This window comes from Triturus cristatus, chromosome 7 (genome assembly GCF_964204655.1).
Source record: "Triturus cristatus chromosome 7, aTriCri1.1, whole genome shotgun sequence".
NCBI classification, from domain to species: Eukaryota; Metazoa; Chordata; class Amphibia; order Caudata; family Salamandridae; genus Triturus; species Triturus cristatus.
Genome location: NC_140590.1, coordinates 1347064744 through 1347078276, shown reverse-complemented (window position 1 = coordinate 1347078276; position 13533 = coordinate 1347064744). Strand labels below are relative to the sequence as shown.

Genomic DNA, 13533 nt, shown 5'->3' with positions numbered 1-13533 from the left:
TGGTGGGGGTGGAGTAGTTAGCGAAGATGTACTCTGACCATTCCCTAGTATTGGGCGTTTTCCAGTGGTCCTCGCCTAGACCTAGTGTACCTACCTGGCACTTAGATCCTGTACTGCTTGATGATTGGCCTTTCAGGTCTTGCTGGAGGAGCGAGTGTCACAATACTGGAAAGACAATGCTGGCTCAGCTTCGTCGTTGGGGTGGTATGGGAGACCATGAAAGTGGTGATCCGGGGATATTGCATTTTCAGTAAAGTGGGGGTATGAACCCAATGGCTTTCGGGTACCCAGCCGAGGGAGCTGGTGTTGGCTAGTCTGGCCTGTAGGCTGAAGGAGACTCTGGAGGGGAGGGGTTGACTGATGGAGGAGTGAGAGAAGATGTTTGAGCTGGTCGAGCACCTATGATGCTTTAATCATACAGCTGTTGTAGACGGGCCTACGTCGAGAGCGATAAATCGGGCAGGGTGCATGCATGGCTTTTACTGGGCGATGGGGTGGTCACGCCATTCTCCAACAGCGCAATCCTCAAGACAAGATATTTTTATGCAGGAGGGGATTAATGCAGTGTTTCTTCAACATTATTGGGATCTGCATTCCTCAGGTGCTGAGTGTAGTGAGGTGAATCTGCTGAATTATATTGCAGATGCTGCCCCAGGGCCCTTTGAGCCTGCGGTGGTGGATCAACTGGGTGCGGATGTTACATAGCAAAAGGAATGGGATTCGATTAAGGAAATGGCGAGGGGTAAGGTGTCTGGCCTCGATGGCTAACCAATAGAGTTCTATGCAATGTATACTTCGGACTTCGCCAGTAGACTTGTGGCTCTCTTCAATAATTCTCGGCAGCATGGTTTACTTCTGTCCTCACTGCGGGAGCCTACTACTGTGTCACTTCTGAAGAAGGATAAAGACCCTATCCTTCTTGATTCTTACCGCCCTCGCTCTTTGCAGATTACAAGATTTTGAGTTAAGCGATTAGCAACCAGTTTGCTCCTCCATATGTGCTCCCTAGCTCTTACTGACCAAACTGGCTTCATCCCCATGCAAAGCACTACGACTAATATTTATAAATTGTCAGGAACAACTGCTGGCAGAGATGCTGGTGATCTTGGTGGATACTAGGAAGGCATTTCACCCACTCTGTTAGGAGTTTCTCTATGTTACTCTGTTTGGCGTGGGTCTGGGATTGTCAAGTGAACAAAGCTTCTTTACACTAGCCCCTTAGCTTTTATCCATACTGGTTCCTTGATCTCATAGGCCTTTGCAGTTGAACGGGGTACCCGTTAGGGTTGTCTCCATATCACTGCTGCTGTTTGCGCTGGCCATTGAACCATCTGCTTGCACTATCCGCAGGGGCCTTCATTACCATAAGTTATATCTTACGATCGATTACACACATCTTTCTCTGTATGTAGGTGATCTGTTGCTTCAATTGTGGGGGGGGAAGGACATCAACAACGCTCCCTCAAAGTCAGAGATTGGTTATTATTCTGGACTGGAGATCCACTGGGATAAATTGTGTGTCTATCAGCAACAGGGTGTTGTGCCTGAGCGCGGATCAGTTCCCACGACCCTGACGTTACGGTGGGAGCATCATAAGGTTTGGTATCTGGGGGTAGTCGCCTATCACTCACCGAAATTGGTGCAGTAGGAGAACTTCCACCGGTCAATTGCCAGATTGCGGCGTTCAGTTGCCTTCTGGACTACATTGCCGGTGAGTGGCTGTCTCAAAAATAATAATTCTGCCCCGTCTCCTTTTCAGGATAAAGAGAGTCCCATATGACCTAAAGAAGAAGATAATCACAGTAATCAAAGGGAAAGTGTCCCAATTGATTTGATTTATATTGATTTATTGAAGGGATCCTGCAAAAAATACATTAAAAGGTCCTGACGAAAGCCACCGACCCATAGGGCGCTAAGAAGACTGAAACATGTTGACCTGATTCCTCAATAGATAGATGTGAGAGATACCGAATACCTCTCTTTTTGCATCTCCCATTCTTCTAACCATACCACTACCTTTGATTCTTTCAATTAAACATATCCTTTTCCATGGTAGGATGGATTTTTTATTCTTTTTCCAGACATGGTGGATCCCACAAGGTCTCAAATTCAAGAGACAAACCCTCCTGGTGGAGGAAAAGACCCAATGATGCGACGGTCACTGCCTTAGTAAGCTAACGGAAGACATGCCTTTGGCGGAACAACACTGTTGAGGGCCTCACAACAATTTGTGGTCTTACCCCCTTTTGTTTCAACACAAATCTTCCACTCATTTTGATTACGCATGTTCACCCAAGGGAAGTTCAGTGGAAATTGACCTTTTCTCTCCCCCTTTGATTCTTCAAGTCAAGGTTCATAACAGGCAAGATAAGGGTGGTAGTTGTTTGAGTTTGTCGCGTCAAGGCCTGGTTTCTTTAAGAGTGGCAGAATGGAGGCTTTTTTCCACTGAGTGGGAAAGACTCCTGAGAGAAATCCTTCAATCAATCAGTTAATTTGTAAAGCGCACTACATACCCGCAAGGGTTTCAAGGCACTGAAGGGAGGGAAGGAGGGGGTGCTGTTGCTACTGGTCGAACAGCCAGGTCTTGAGTTGTCTCTTGAAGGTTAGAAGGTCTTCGGTTTGTCGTAGGATGAGGGGGAGGGTGTTCCAGGTCTTGGCGGCGCAGTGGGAGAAGGATTTGCCTCCGGCTGTGGTCTTTCGGATGCATGGGACGGTAGACAGGGAGAGGTCTGCGGAGCGGAGTTTCCTGTTGGGTACGTAGAAGGAGAGTCGGCTGTTGAGATAGACTGGGCCGGTCTTGTGGAGTGCCTTGTGTGGGTGGATCAGGAGCTTGAAAGAGATTCTTTTGTCGATAGGGAGCCAGTGCAGGTTCCTCAGGTGGGGGGTGATGTGGTCGCGGCGCGGGTCGTCGAGGATCAGGCGTGCCGAGGCATTCTGGATTCTTTGCAGTCTGTTGATGAGCTTGGTCGGGGCTCCGGCGTAGAGGACGTTTCCGTAGTCGAGTCTGCTGCTGACTAGGGCCTGGATGACTGTTTTCCTTGTGTCTGTCGGGATCCATTTGTAGATCTTGTGGAGCATACGGAGGGTGTTGAAGCAGGTGGAGGAGACAGCGTTGACTTGTTTGGTCATGGTGAGTTTCGAGTCGAGGATGACTCCCAGGTTACGTGCGTGGTTGGTTGGTGTGGAGGGTGTCCCCAGCGATACGGGCCACCAGGATTCGTCCCATGCTGAGGGGTTGGGTCCGAGGATGAGGATATCCGTCTTGTCTGTGTTCAGTTTGAGGCGGCTATGTTCCATCCATTCGGCGACGGCCTTCATTCCCTGGTGGAGGTTGGACTTGCCAGTGAGGGGGTCCTTGGTGAGGGAGAGGATCAGTTGTGTGTCATCGGCGTAGGAGATTATGTTGAGGTCGTGCTGTCGGGCGATGTGTGAGAGAGGCGCCATGTAGACGTTGAAAAGTGTCGGGCTGAGGGAAGATCCCTGCGGGACGCCGCAGATGTTCTCGGAGGCTTCGGATCGGAATGGGGGGAGACAGACTCTCTGGGTTCTGCCGGAGAGGACGGAGGTGGTCCAGTCCAGGGCCTTGTCTCGGATCCCTGCGTCGTGGAGTCGTGTGCGTAGGCAGACGGTGTCGAAGGCGGCGGAGAGGTCCAGTAGGATGAGGGCCGCCGTCTCGCCGTTGTCCAACAGGATCCTGATGCCGTCTGTGGCGGCGGTGAGGGCGGTCTAGGTGCTGTGGTTGCTGCGGAAACCTGACTGGGATGGGTCCAGGATGCTATTATCTTCGAGGTAGGGGGTGAACTGGATGTTGACTATCTTCTGGATGACCTTGGCTGGGAACGGAAGCAGGGAGATGGGCCGGATGTTTTTCAGTTCGCTCGGGTCCGCCTTGGGTTTCTTCAGTAGGGCGTTGATCTCGGCGTGTTTCCAGCTCTCAGGGAAGGTCGCGGTCTCGAAGGAGAGGTTGATGATGTTGCGTAGGTGGGGTGCGATGGAGCTGCCGGCTTTGTTGAAGATGTGGTGTGGAAAAGGGTCAGCCGGTGAGCCGGAGTGGATTGTGCCCATGGTCTTGATTGTGTCTTCGATGCTCACGTTGGCCCAGGTTGTCAGGGGGTCGTAGTCGGTTGGGTGTGGTGGTTCCTGCGTGTTGGGGCCTGTAGGGGTCGTCCGGGGGTTGAAGCTATCGTGGATGTCTGCGATCTTGCAGTGGAAGAAGGTGGCGAGGGAGTCGCACAGGGTTTGCGACGGCAGGATGTCGTTGGCGTTGGAGCTAGGGTTGGAGAGTTCCTTCACGACGTTGAAGAGCTCCTTGCTGTTGTGTGCGTTGTTGTTGAGGCGGTCTTTGAAGGAGGTCCTCTTGGCGGTCCTGATGAGGTGGTGGTGGTTGCAGATGGCGTCTTTGTAGGCTGCACGGCTGGCAAGTGACTTCTCGTTGTGCCAAATGTTCTCCAAATTCCGGCAGGTGCGCGTTGACGCTAGGAGTTCCGGGGTGAACCAGTTGGCTCTCTTGCTGGTGTCTTTGAGGGTTTATTTTTTCAGCGGGGCTAAGGTGTTGGAGCGTCATTCATCCATTATCTGAGGGTGCGTGCGCCATCGTTGGGGTTGGAGGGGATGGTCGGTGGGTTGAGTGCGAGGTTTGTCTGTAGTTCTACTTCGGTGATTTTGCCCCAGCAGCGACGGGGGATCTGTAGGGTGGGGTGAAGTGCGGCTGGTTTTCGGAAGGTGAAGTGGATGCAGTGGTGGTCGGTCCAGGTGGGTTCGGAGACGTGGCTGAAGGAGACGTGTGGGCTTGAGGAGAAGATGGCGTCGAGCGTGTGTCCGGCGATGTGGGTCGGCGTCGTGACGAGCTGTTCCAGTCTGAGGTTGGCGAGGTTGTCTATCAGGGTGGAGGAGTTGCTGTCGTTGTTGTTCTCCAGATGGAAGTTCAGGTCTCCGAGGAGGATTTAGTCGGTGGAGGTCAGTGCGTGCATACTGATGAAGTCGGCGATGGTGTCGCAGAATTGTGGTCAGGGTCCGGGTGGTCTGTAGACAAGGGTGCCTCTTAGGGTGGTCTTGGGGTCCGTGTGGATCTGGAAGTGCATGTGTTCGGCGGTGCTGAGAGTGTCGTTGGTGTTTGTTGAGACCCTGATGGTCTTCTTGTGGACGATGGCGATTCCTACTCCGACTCCGTTGGTGTGGTCTCTGCGGGCGATCTTGTATCCGTCGGGGATGGCTATTGCGATGTCTGGGGAGGAGGCTTCGTTCAACCAGGTCTCGGTCAGGAAGGCGACGTCTGGAGATGCGGTGTCGAGTAGGTCCCAGAGCTCAACGGCGTGTTTGCGTGCGGAGCGGGTGTTAATCAGGATGCATCGGAGGTGGTTGTGTTTTGTCGTGACTGGTGTCTCAGCATCTTTGATGCAGGAGAAGCTGCAGTTCTGGCAGGCGAAGGGACTGTGGGTGCGCTTCGGGGTGGCCCTGCAGTAGGTGGGGGTTCGTCCTGGGTTGAGAGCGATGAGGGTGCTGGCGTCGTATCGGAGGTGGTCTTCATGGCTGGTGCGGGGGCCAGGGGTACTGGTGCTGGGCGCGGTCCAGGCACGGATGGGTGCAGACAGGCTTGCCTTAGGCGCGCCCGCTGCGCGAGGCCGCCATTTAAGGGGAGGAGGGAGGGAGGAGCAGCTGGGAGGCGGGTGGCCGGGGTCAGCAAATGGGCGCGGGGGGGCGGGGTCGCAGGGCCAGCAGCGGCAGTAAACTGCGAGCGAGAGGGCACAGAAGAAAAAAATGGGCACAGAGACAAATCTAAATGGGCACACAGGAAGCAGAAGCAAAGCTGGGCACAGCGGGTACCGGGCGCAAGGGCACACAAGCGCTGGTGGAGCTGCAGCGGGGGGGAGCGACCTACCTGGCAAGGTCAAGGGTCTAGATAAACAGAGTTAACACGCGTTTGTAATGCAATAGGTCTCGCATTTGTTAAAGTTACAGATGTTCAGGGGGTGAGAGTTGGGAGGGTGGGAGGGGGGGGGGTGAGTTTGGGGGTTTCGCTTTCATCTGAAATGCATTCCCATTATCCTATTTTGATTAAAATGTCAATGGCATGATTGTTCATTGCTTGGGCCGATACCTCTGGGCTACAGGGGCCGGCATTATATGTGTCTGTTGACGAATAAAAACAGTTTTAAAAAAAAAAAGTTACAGATGTTGGCGTTGAAAATAAAGATTTTTTTCTTTTGTTTTTTATTTGCAGTGGAGTTATTATATTTGCTTAGCACTATTGCCAATGGTATAAAAAGTTAAAGTGAAAAACATTGTCTTTTTCAACGCTAACAGCTCTAACTTTAACAAATGCGAGACCTATTGCATTGGAAATGCAATCCGTCTCGCATTTGTTCAAGTTATTGGCATTCTAAATGCCAATGTTTTTACCTTGCCATGTTTCAGGGTGAAGTTTCGTATGTTGGCAAAAGAGGTCCCATGGGACATCTTTTGGCCACATATAGTACTGCACTCTGCAAAGTTGGAGTTATAGGCATTATAAATGGCAATGTTTTTTACCTAGTAGAAAACAGTATAGATTACATGCGCACTCACTTTTAGTAAAACAAACAGTTTTCTTCTTGTTAATTAGTATTTCTCTTTTCTGGGGTGTCTGTGGGTATCACCTCCTGATCCTGAGGTGTAAAGATGTCACTAGGTATAGAACGTTCTCCAACTAGGAAAAAATGGATGCACTTGGCACTCCTTTAGTCAATATTTTTGATACACTGAAAAAAAAATGCATCCAGATGTGAATCAATGTTCATTTTAATTAATTCTTTTTTTCTTCTTTCATTTTAAACTTCACAGAAGTAATGTTATCTTCACATTACAATTCGAAATGGCTTCTTCAAATATTTATAGAAACCCAATGCATTTTCGTCATCGGATGATTCCTAAAATAAGGAATATCACTCATTTAATAACCAGGTCCTGACTGCCACTTTAAATGATGCTAATGCCTAGGTCACCGTTGATCTAAATTGTGAAATATGAAACAAAACGGTGGTGTGATTCAACTGAAAAAATTTAGACCAACAGTGCATAATTAGTTTCCCACACTGAACTAGAAACAATGTAAAAACCAATAGTGCCAAAGAAACCATTTAGTATCGAAAAGATAAGCGCAAAAAATTGTGTACACCCTAGGTGAGAGACAATCCATATGAATGATCACCGAAAACATAGAGATATGTGCCCGAGTTTTAAAACACGTGAAAAGTAGTGAGTGCCGCGTGAAAATCAGAGGCATATTTCAACATCAACCCATCTTTGCATACCAAAGAACTCAATCTCAAACAATGACTTAATAGAGTAACAGATCAGAGTGATTGCACATATAGAGGGACACTACCATGTCTAGATTGTGGAAATTGCAACAATATAATAAAAGGCACTACTATTATGCACCCTACCCAAGGTACACCAATCGAGCTAAGAATCACGGCGACCTGTGACACAAGCAATGTCATCTATTTATCTGTCGGGTTATTCTGGTTGGAGAACGTTCTATACCTAATGTTTTTACCTAGCCATGTTGCAAGGTGCAATACCACATTTAACCAAAAGAGATCCCATGGGACCTCTTTTGGTCACCTATGGTACTGCACCCTGCAGAAGATATTGTAAATCCACCCTACCCGTAATGCATTGCATGCAAGAGAGTACCATGAGTACATTCAAATAGCTATGTCCTTGGATACAATTAGTAGCTTTGAAATGTGACAAAATAATTATTATATTGATTCCGGACTAGGTTGTACTCTGTGTGGAGCTGATGAAGGGAAATTTATAGAAGGTCTCATATAAATGTGAGATGTGCTAGTGAGTAAAGTAACCACTGTCAGCCTTGGTAAGGACCAAGCGAGTGTTTCCTGCCTGAAAACCTTAAAGACAATAGTGCTTTGAGGCTGTAATTAAAACCTAGGGAGTAACAACACATGTAACAGGGGTGTACTAATGGGTGGCTACAAGAAGAGACAAGTTGATACTAAGGAGGGACTACTAAGCCTACTGACCAATAAAAAACCACCAAAACCACCACTTACAAATGACAAGGACAGGTGCCAATTAAAAAGATAGGCGTAAAATCGGCGGAGATTTATGGCCATATCCTGAATACAGCATGTCTCGAAGAGACAGCACAAGGGCTTCTTAGGCGAGACCTAAAAATGACCGAGCCATTGGTACATATCATATTGGAGATAGTTTTTAAATCTGATGGAGTACACAGGTCCACAGGGGAACCTGATTTTGCTGCTAAGATCAGGGTTTCCACTTGTTCAGAAGAAACTGGAGAGAAATCTGCCAAGGGGTTGTGTGTTAGGTTAGCATGTGCGATTTCATCAGTTTTAACAGGAATAGTTGAAGCCTCAAACTTCGAATAGAATTTATTTACTTTGTCCCTGAAACTTTGTGCAATACTGTTGCAAAAGATGTGGCTACTATTGGTTACTTTGTTGTTAGCTATGGTAGGTAGTCTGGTTACTACCTGGAACTATTCTTTGGTGGAGTTCTTGGCAGCAGCAATTTGTTTAGTAAAGAAGACACTTTTTTCTTTAAATAGCAAAGTTTAGTATTTGGATAATGCCAATTTATAGCTTTCTTTTTCAAAACTGTCGTAGTGGGACCTCCAACATCTTTCTGGACTCCTACAGTTTTGTTTATCCAACCTCAGAGTTTAGGAGAACCAGGGAGAAATAGTAGTCGACCTGTTTCCCCATTGCCAGTTTACATGGTGCTACCTTTGTAAAGGCTGCGTTCAGACAATCAGTGATTTCATTGGAGGCTGAATACAAATCAGGTTTAAAAAATGGCTGGGACTACTTCAACTAATGGATTAATTGATCAGTGTCAATTTTATTCCAAGCCCTAAAACGGGATGAACCTGTGCTGTTCTGTCCATTTGATGTACTTAAGGGAGTCTCAACATCAAATACGGTGGCAGAAAGGTCTGTCCAGGGTAGTGGCAATATCTCCTTTAATATAATAGAGGGAATATTTGTAAAAATTACATCTATAGTATCCCCTGCCAAATGAGTGGCTTTGTTTACTAGTTGAGAAAGTCCTAGTGATCTCATTATTTCAAGACAAACTTCTGTATTTTTGTCAGTCAGCCTCAAGGTGAAAATTAAAATCACCTAGAATTGTGAGGTCGCTCCGAGTATAGTCCTGCTTCTAACATTGGATCGATGTTATTGATAAACTTGCTCCTGGGGCCTGGAGGGTGATATAAAAGGATTCCGTTAAAGGACTTTTTGGCAATTAGTTCCTAAGTAAAACTAAATGTTTCATAGTCCATAGTTGGAATAGGTTTCAAATTGAGCTGTGAGGACTTCTCAGTAAATCAGAGCCAAACCACCATCTCTTTTATTTTATCTGATTAGCCTAGATCCTGTGAACTCTGACTCCCTGGCTCATACATGCAATGTTCCCTGCCGCGACCTTGGAGCGTCCTCGGTTTGCTGCGGAGGATGCTGGCTTCTTCCACATGGTCTGGTTCTGCCTGCTTTTGCTCCCTTACTGGATGACGTTCCTCCACAAAAAGTGCTGACATTGCGCATTCCCACTGGTGACAAAAAGATTGAGCCAGCGTTTTCTTAATTGATGGAGGACTCTGCACCACCTTCAGGTGTAACTGTCATTCGTGGTCCGTAGGTGTCAACAGCTTTTCTGCCTTGGTGTTTCAAAATCCTGCCAGGTGGTTCTCCACCAAAGAAATCTCCTGGCACTCCATCTGCTTCCAGAAGTGTATAGCCTCCTGACACAGAACTCAAGATCCCATCCCGCCCTGCTTGTTACAGTACCACATGGTAGTGGTGTTGTCTGTGAGTAGCTGCACCAGTCTTCCTCTGGTTGAGGGCAGGAAGGCTGTTGACTCCAAGCAAATCACCCCAAGTTCCAACAGATGGATTTAGAGGTGAGCTTCTGCTAGACAATAGAGGTCTCTGATCTCCACCTCTCCCAGATGGCCTCCATAACCCAGAAGGGATGCATCCATTACCACTGTCTTATATATTACCCTATGGTGTGCCCAGTGGGACTTTAGATCACACTGCAGAGCCTGCATATGCCATCAGGCCTGTTTCACCAACAGGATGCACGAGGCCAGCAATCCCAGCAGCCTCAGATTAGTTTGCACTAAGATTAAAGACAGAGGCTGAAACATCAGCATCAGAGCCCAAATTGCCTTGAACTCTACGTTCTGGGGAAAGGCACAAAAACGTACTGAATCAAGAATCTCTGAAATGAACAAGAAGGTCTACAAAGGAACTATGTGTAAGTTCAGTATATAGACATTGAACCCCAATGAGGTTAGGAGGTGCACAGTCTACTGGAGGTGGTCTATACCTGTCTGGGGGAAGCCTTCCATTAACAGTTAGTCAAAAAAGATGGGGAAGACTGGTACCCCTGACCTCCAAAGGTGTGCTGCAACCACTGATATCACTTTTGTGAATACACAAGGGGCACTGGGGAGGCCAAGAGGAGGCACTGCTAATTAAAAATGCTCCTGACGCACTAGGAGCGGCAGTTAGCGACTGTGGACCTGAAGGACAAGTATTTGGAAATAAGTGTCCTGCGGCCGAATGCCACAATCTAGTCTCCAGGGCAGATAGGATCTGGGCTGAGTATCATGAATTTCTCCTTCCGCAGGAAGCCACTCAGAGGATGAAAATCTAATTTCGGACAAAGGCCTCCATCTTCCTTCAGCACAAGGAAGCAGCATGAGTAACACCTAGTTCCTACTTCCAAGGCCGGAACGCTTTCAATGGCCGCTTTGGCCAAAAGGGCCTGCACTTGTGTTACACTTGTGTTCCGATTGGTTTCTAGGGATAGGGTTTCTATTGAACCCAGGGCTTAGCGTTTGGGTTCTGATTGAATGATAAAGCTAGGGTTCTGATTAGGTCGCAGGGCTTCTATTGGACCTAGGGCTTAGGGTTTGATTTCTGATTGGCTGATAGGGCTAGGGTTCTGATTGGTGGATAGCGTTTCTCTTGGATCTAGGGTTTAAGCTTTGATTGGCTGATAGGGCTAGGGTTCTGATTGGTTCCTAGGGCCAGGGCTCACATTGTTTTTAGGGCTAGGGTTTCCATTGGTCCAAAGTTTAACCTTGGGGCTTAGAGAGTCTCAGCTTGGGCGTTGAGGCTAAGGACGGAGAGAGCACAGGCAGTTGCTCATTTGGATGGGGCCTAGGGCCAGCAATGCAGCTCTATTTTAGCCATTTACCAGCCACTACCTTAAGTCATCCGCACCCTCAAACATAGCACAATCTCAGGAAATGCAACCTGCTTTTTTACAACAAACTCTAACCACATTTCAATGTCTCAACAATTACTACAAAACCTCACAAACCACATCTATACACTCTTCTACACCTACTGTCACACAATGGCACCATTACTCACACAAACCACTACTCTGTTCCGTATCACTATATCACTAACAAACCCACACATCGCCAACACAGCACAAACTCAGATTATACATAAACTTACCCCCTTCATACACACACCCCTGTTCATACAAAATACCAGCTCTACCCTGTACTAGTAACCAAACCTGTACTTAACCCCTTCTCATATCAACTGCCAACCCCCTCCTTCTCTTTTTACTAAACACACACAACCAAACAATCCTTACACTCCACTTCACCACACATATTACCTCTTCCCACTACCAAATCTAATACAAACATTCATAACCCCTGTCCATCTCTTTTCACACACCACATACACTCTCCTCCAATGCACAGAACTACCCCAACAGTATTTTACATCCAAATCCTGCACAGAAGTTCAAATATCTCAATGCACTACTGCACAAAAACAAACATTTCATACTACATTCAGTCACAAATTAAAAACATACACCCACTGTCACAGCACTCACCCGGATGAACGCTACCATGTTTCCAGTCCACTCTGAAAGCCGAAGCACGAGCTTGAAGAAGTGCGCAGCGGTCTACCGTGCACTACAAGCATGGTGGTCTGGTGGAAACCCGGGCAGAGAGGAAGACACGGCATCAGGGTAAGAAACTACAAATTCCTAGATGACCAAGCAGCGCACCGTCTGAGCATTGGGAAATGACGCGTCCTGGAAACCGGAAGGCTATGAAAGCCGCCGTAGCCTGCAGGAACGCCGCAGATTATTCCGAGTGCCAGGGGGGATAGCGTGACCCAGCCTTGGGCACTGGAGAAGTGAAGATCTGGGCCCTGTAAGCCGCTGATGGCGGGAAGGCTGGATTCCCCTGTGGTGCTGCAGGCCCGACAGTTGATGCGTTGACACAGCCAAGCCAATGGGGTACACAGCGGGCGGCTGCCGAGACGGGGGGGCTGTAACACCTTCACTGTGGCTGACTGAGGTTTGGAAACCCTGACCTGCACAACCAACGTGAGGAACCCACCAGGGGCTAGGTTCCCATACAATGAGGGGATGGGGATACTGTAGCCCCAGTGCATACCTGTGGATCTACAGATGGCTGCTATTCCTGTCCCCTTGTTACACCTGTGAGGGAGCTGAATTGCACCTGTGGGAGCCTCATGCATGGTCAAGCTGCAGGTAGCGCCCGCTGCTGACAATCCTCGAGCCACTGTACCTACTGAGCAACCTCCGAAGGAACAAGAAAACTCATCAGGCTGCTCGTGCGGGAACTGGAGCTTGCAAGCGGGCCCATTAAGAGAGGGAACACCCCTCCATCTACTAGATGACAACTCTAAAGGGACAGAGGCAACGTGACACCTCCAATCTGGGGTGCGCACACAGTAGTGTGCTCCCAGGTATTACTGCTGCAACTGCCTCGAGATGCTGCATCAATGGTGCCCCTCTCTGTGCACGCCACAACAGAAAACAAACTGGATAAAGTCCTGCCGGCCGGCTATTGAGAAGTCCCTGGTGTCACTAGAGAACAAAATAGACACAGTGCTAATGGCCCTCATGCTACTGAGGGATGACCATCGCAAACTCACCGATAGGTTCATACAACCGAACAAGATTAGGCAACCCTTCAACCTCAAACCTGGGAGATGCAAGCCCAAATGCACAAGCTACAGACCCAGGTACACACCTTGGCAGATAGAGAGGAGGTTGCCGAGGGACGCTCGCGCAGAAACAATGTTCATATTGTGGGGATCCCAGAAGGGAGGAAAGGACAAGTTACTGAAGACTACCTTGAAACATTGTTCCACAGCTTTATTCATGCCTCTGGCCTATCAGCGTTCTTCTCAATTGAATGGGCACATCCAGGTGCCAGCGCTGCATCCACCCCCGGGTGCCCACTCAGACCAAAGGTGACCCATCTCCACCCCTATAGAGACCGAGACCTTATCCTCTGCGAAGCCAGAAGGCAAGACAACCCGACAATAAATAACATGAAAATAAGGAGCTTAGCTAACTACATGCTCGCAGTACAGCGTAGAGGGACACCTTTTTAGAGGCCAAGCGCAGGCTGCGTGACTCCAACCTCAAATATTCACTCCTGTTCCCAGCCCGCCTCTGGGTCCAGGTAGAAGGACAGTCATATTTCTT

The 13533-nt window shown here is 48.5% G+C and overlaps 1 protein-coding gene across 5 annotated transcripts in view; it reads right to left on the bottom strand.

Annotated features, from left to right (window-relative positions):
* GSS (glutathione synthetase) overlaps positions 1-13533 on the bottom strand; it is a 651892-nt gene that overhangs the window by 622156 nt on the left and 16203 nt on the right. The window contains exon 1 of one of the 5 annotated variants that reach the window (XM_085619009.1): positions 6565-6583. The exons of the other annotated variants lie outside the window; for them this stretch is intronic. The gene's annotated coding sequence lies outside the window, so the exon portion shown is untranslated. Of the gene's footprint in view, positions 1-6564; positions 6584-13533 lie in introns of those variants that run through there. 5 annotated transcript variants of the gene reach the window in all.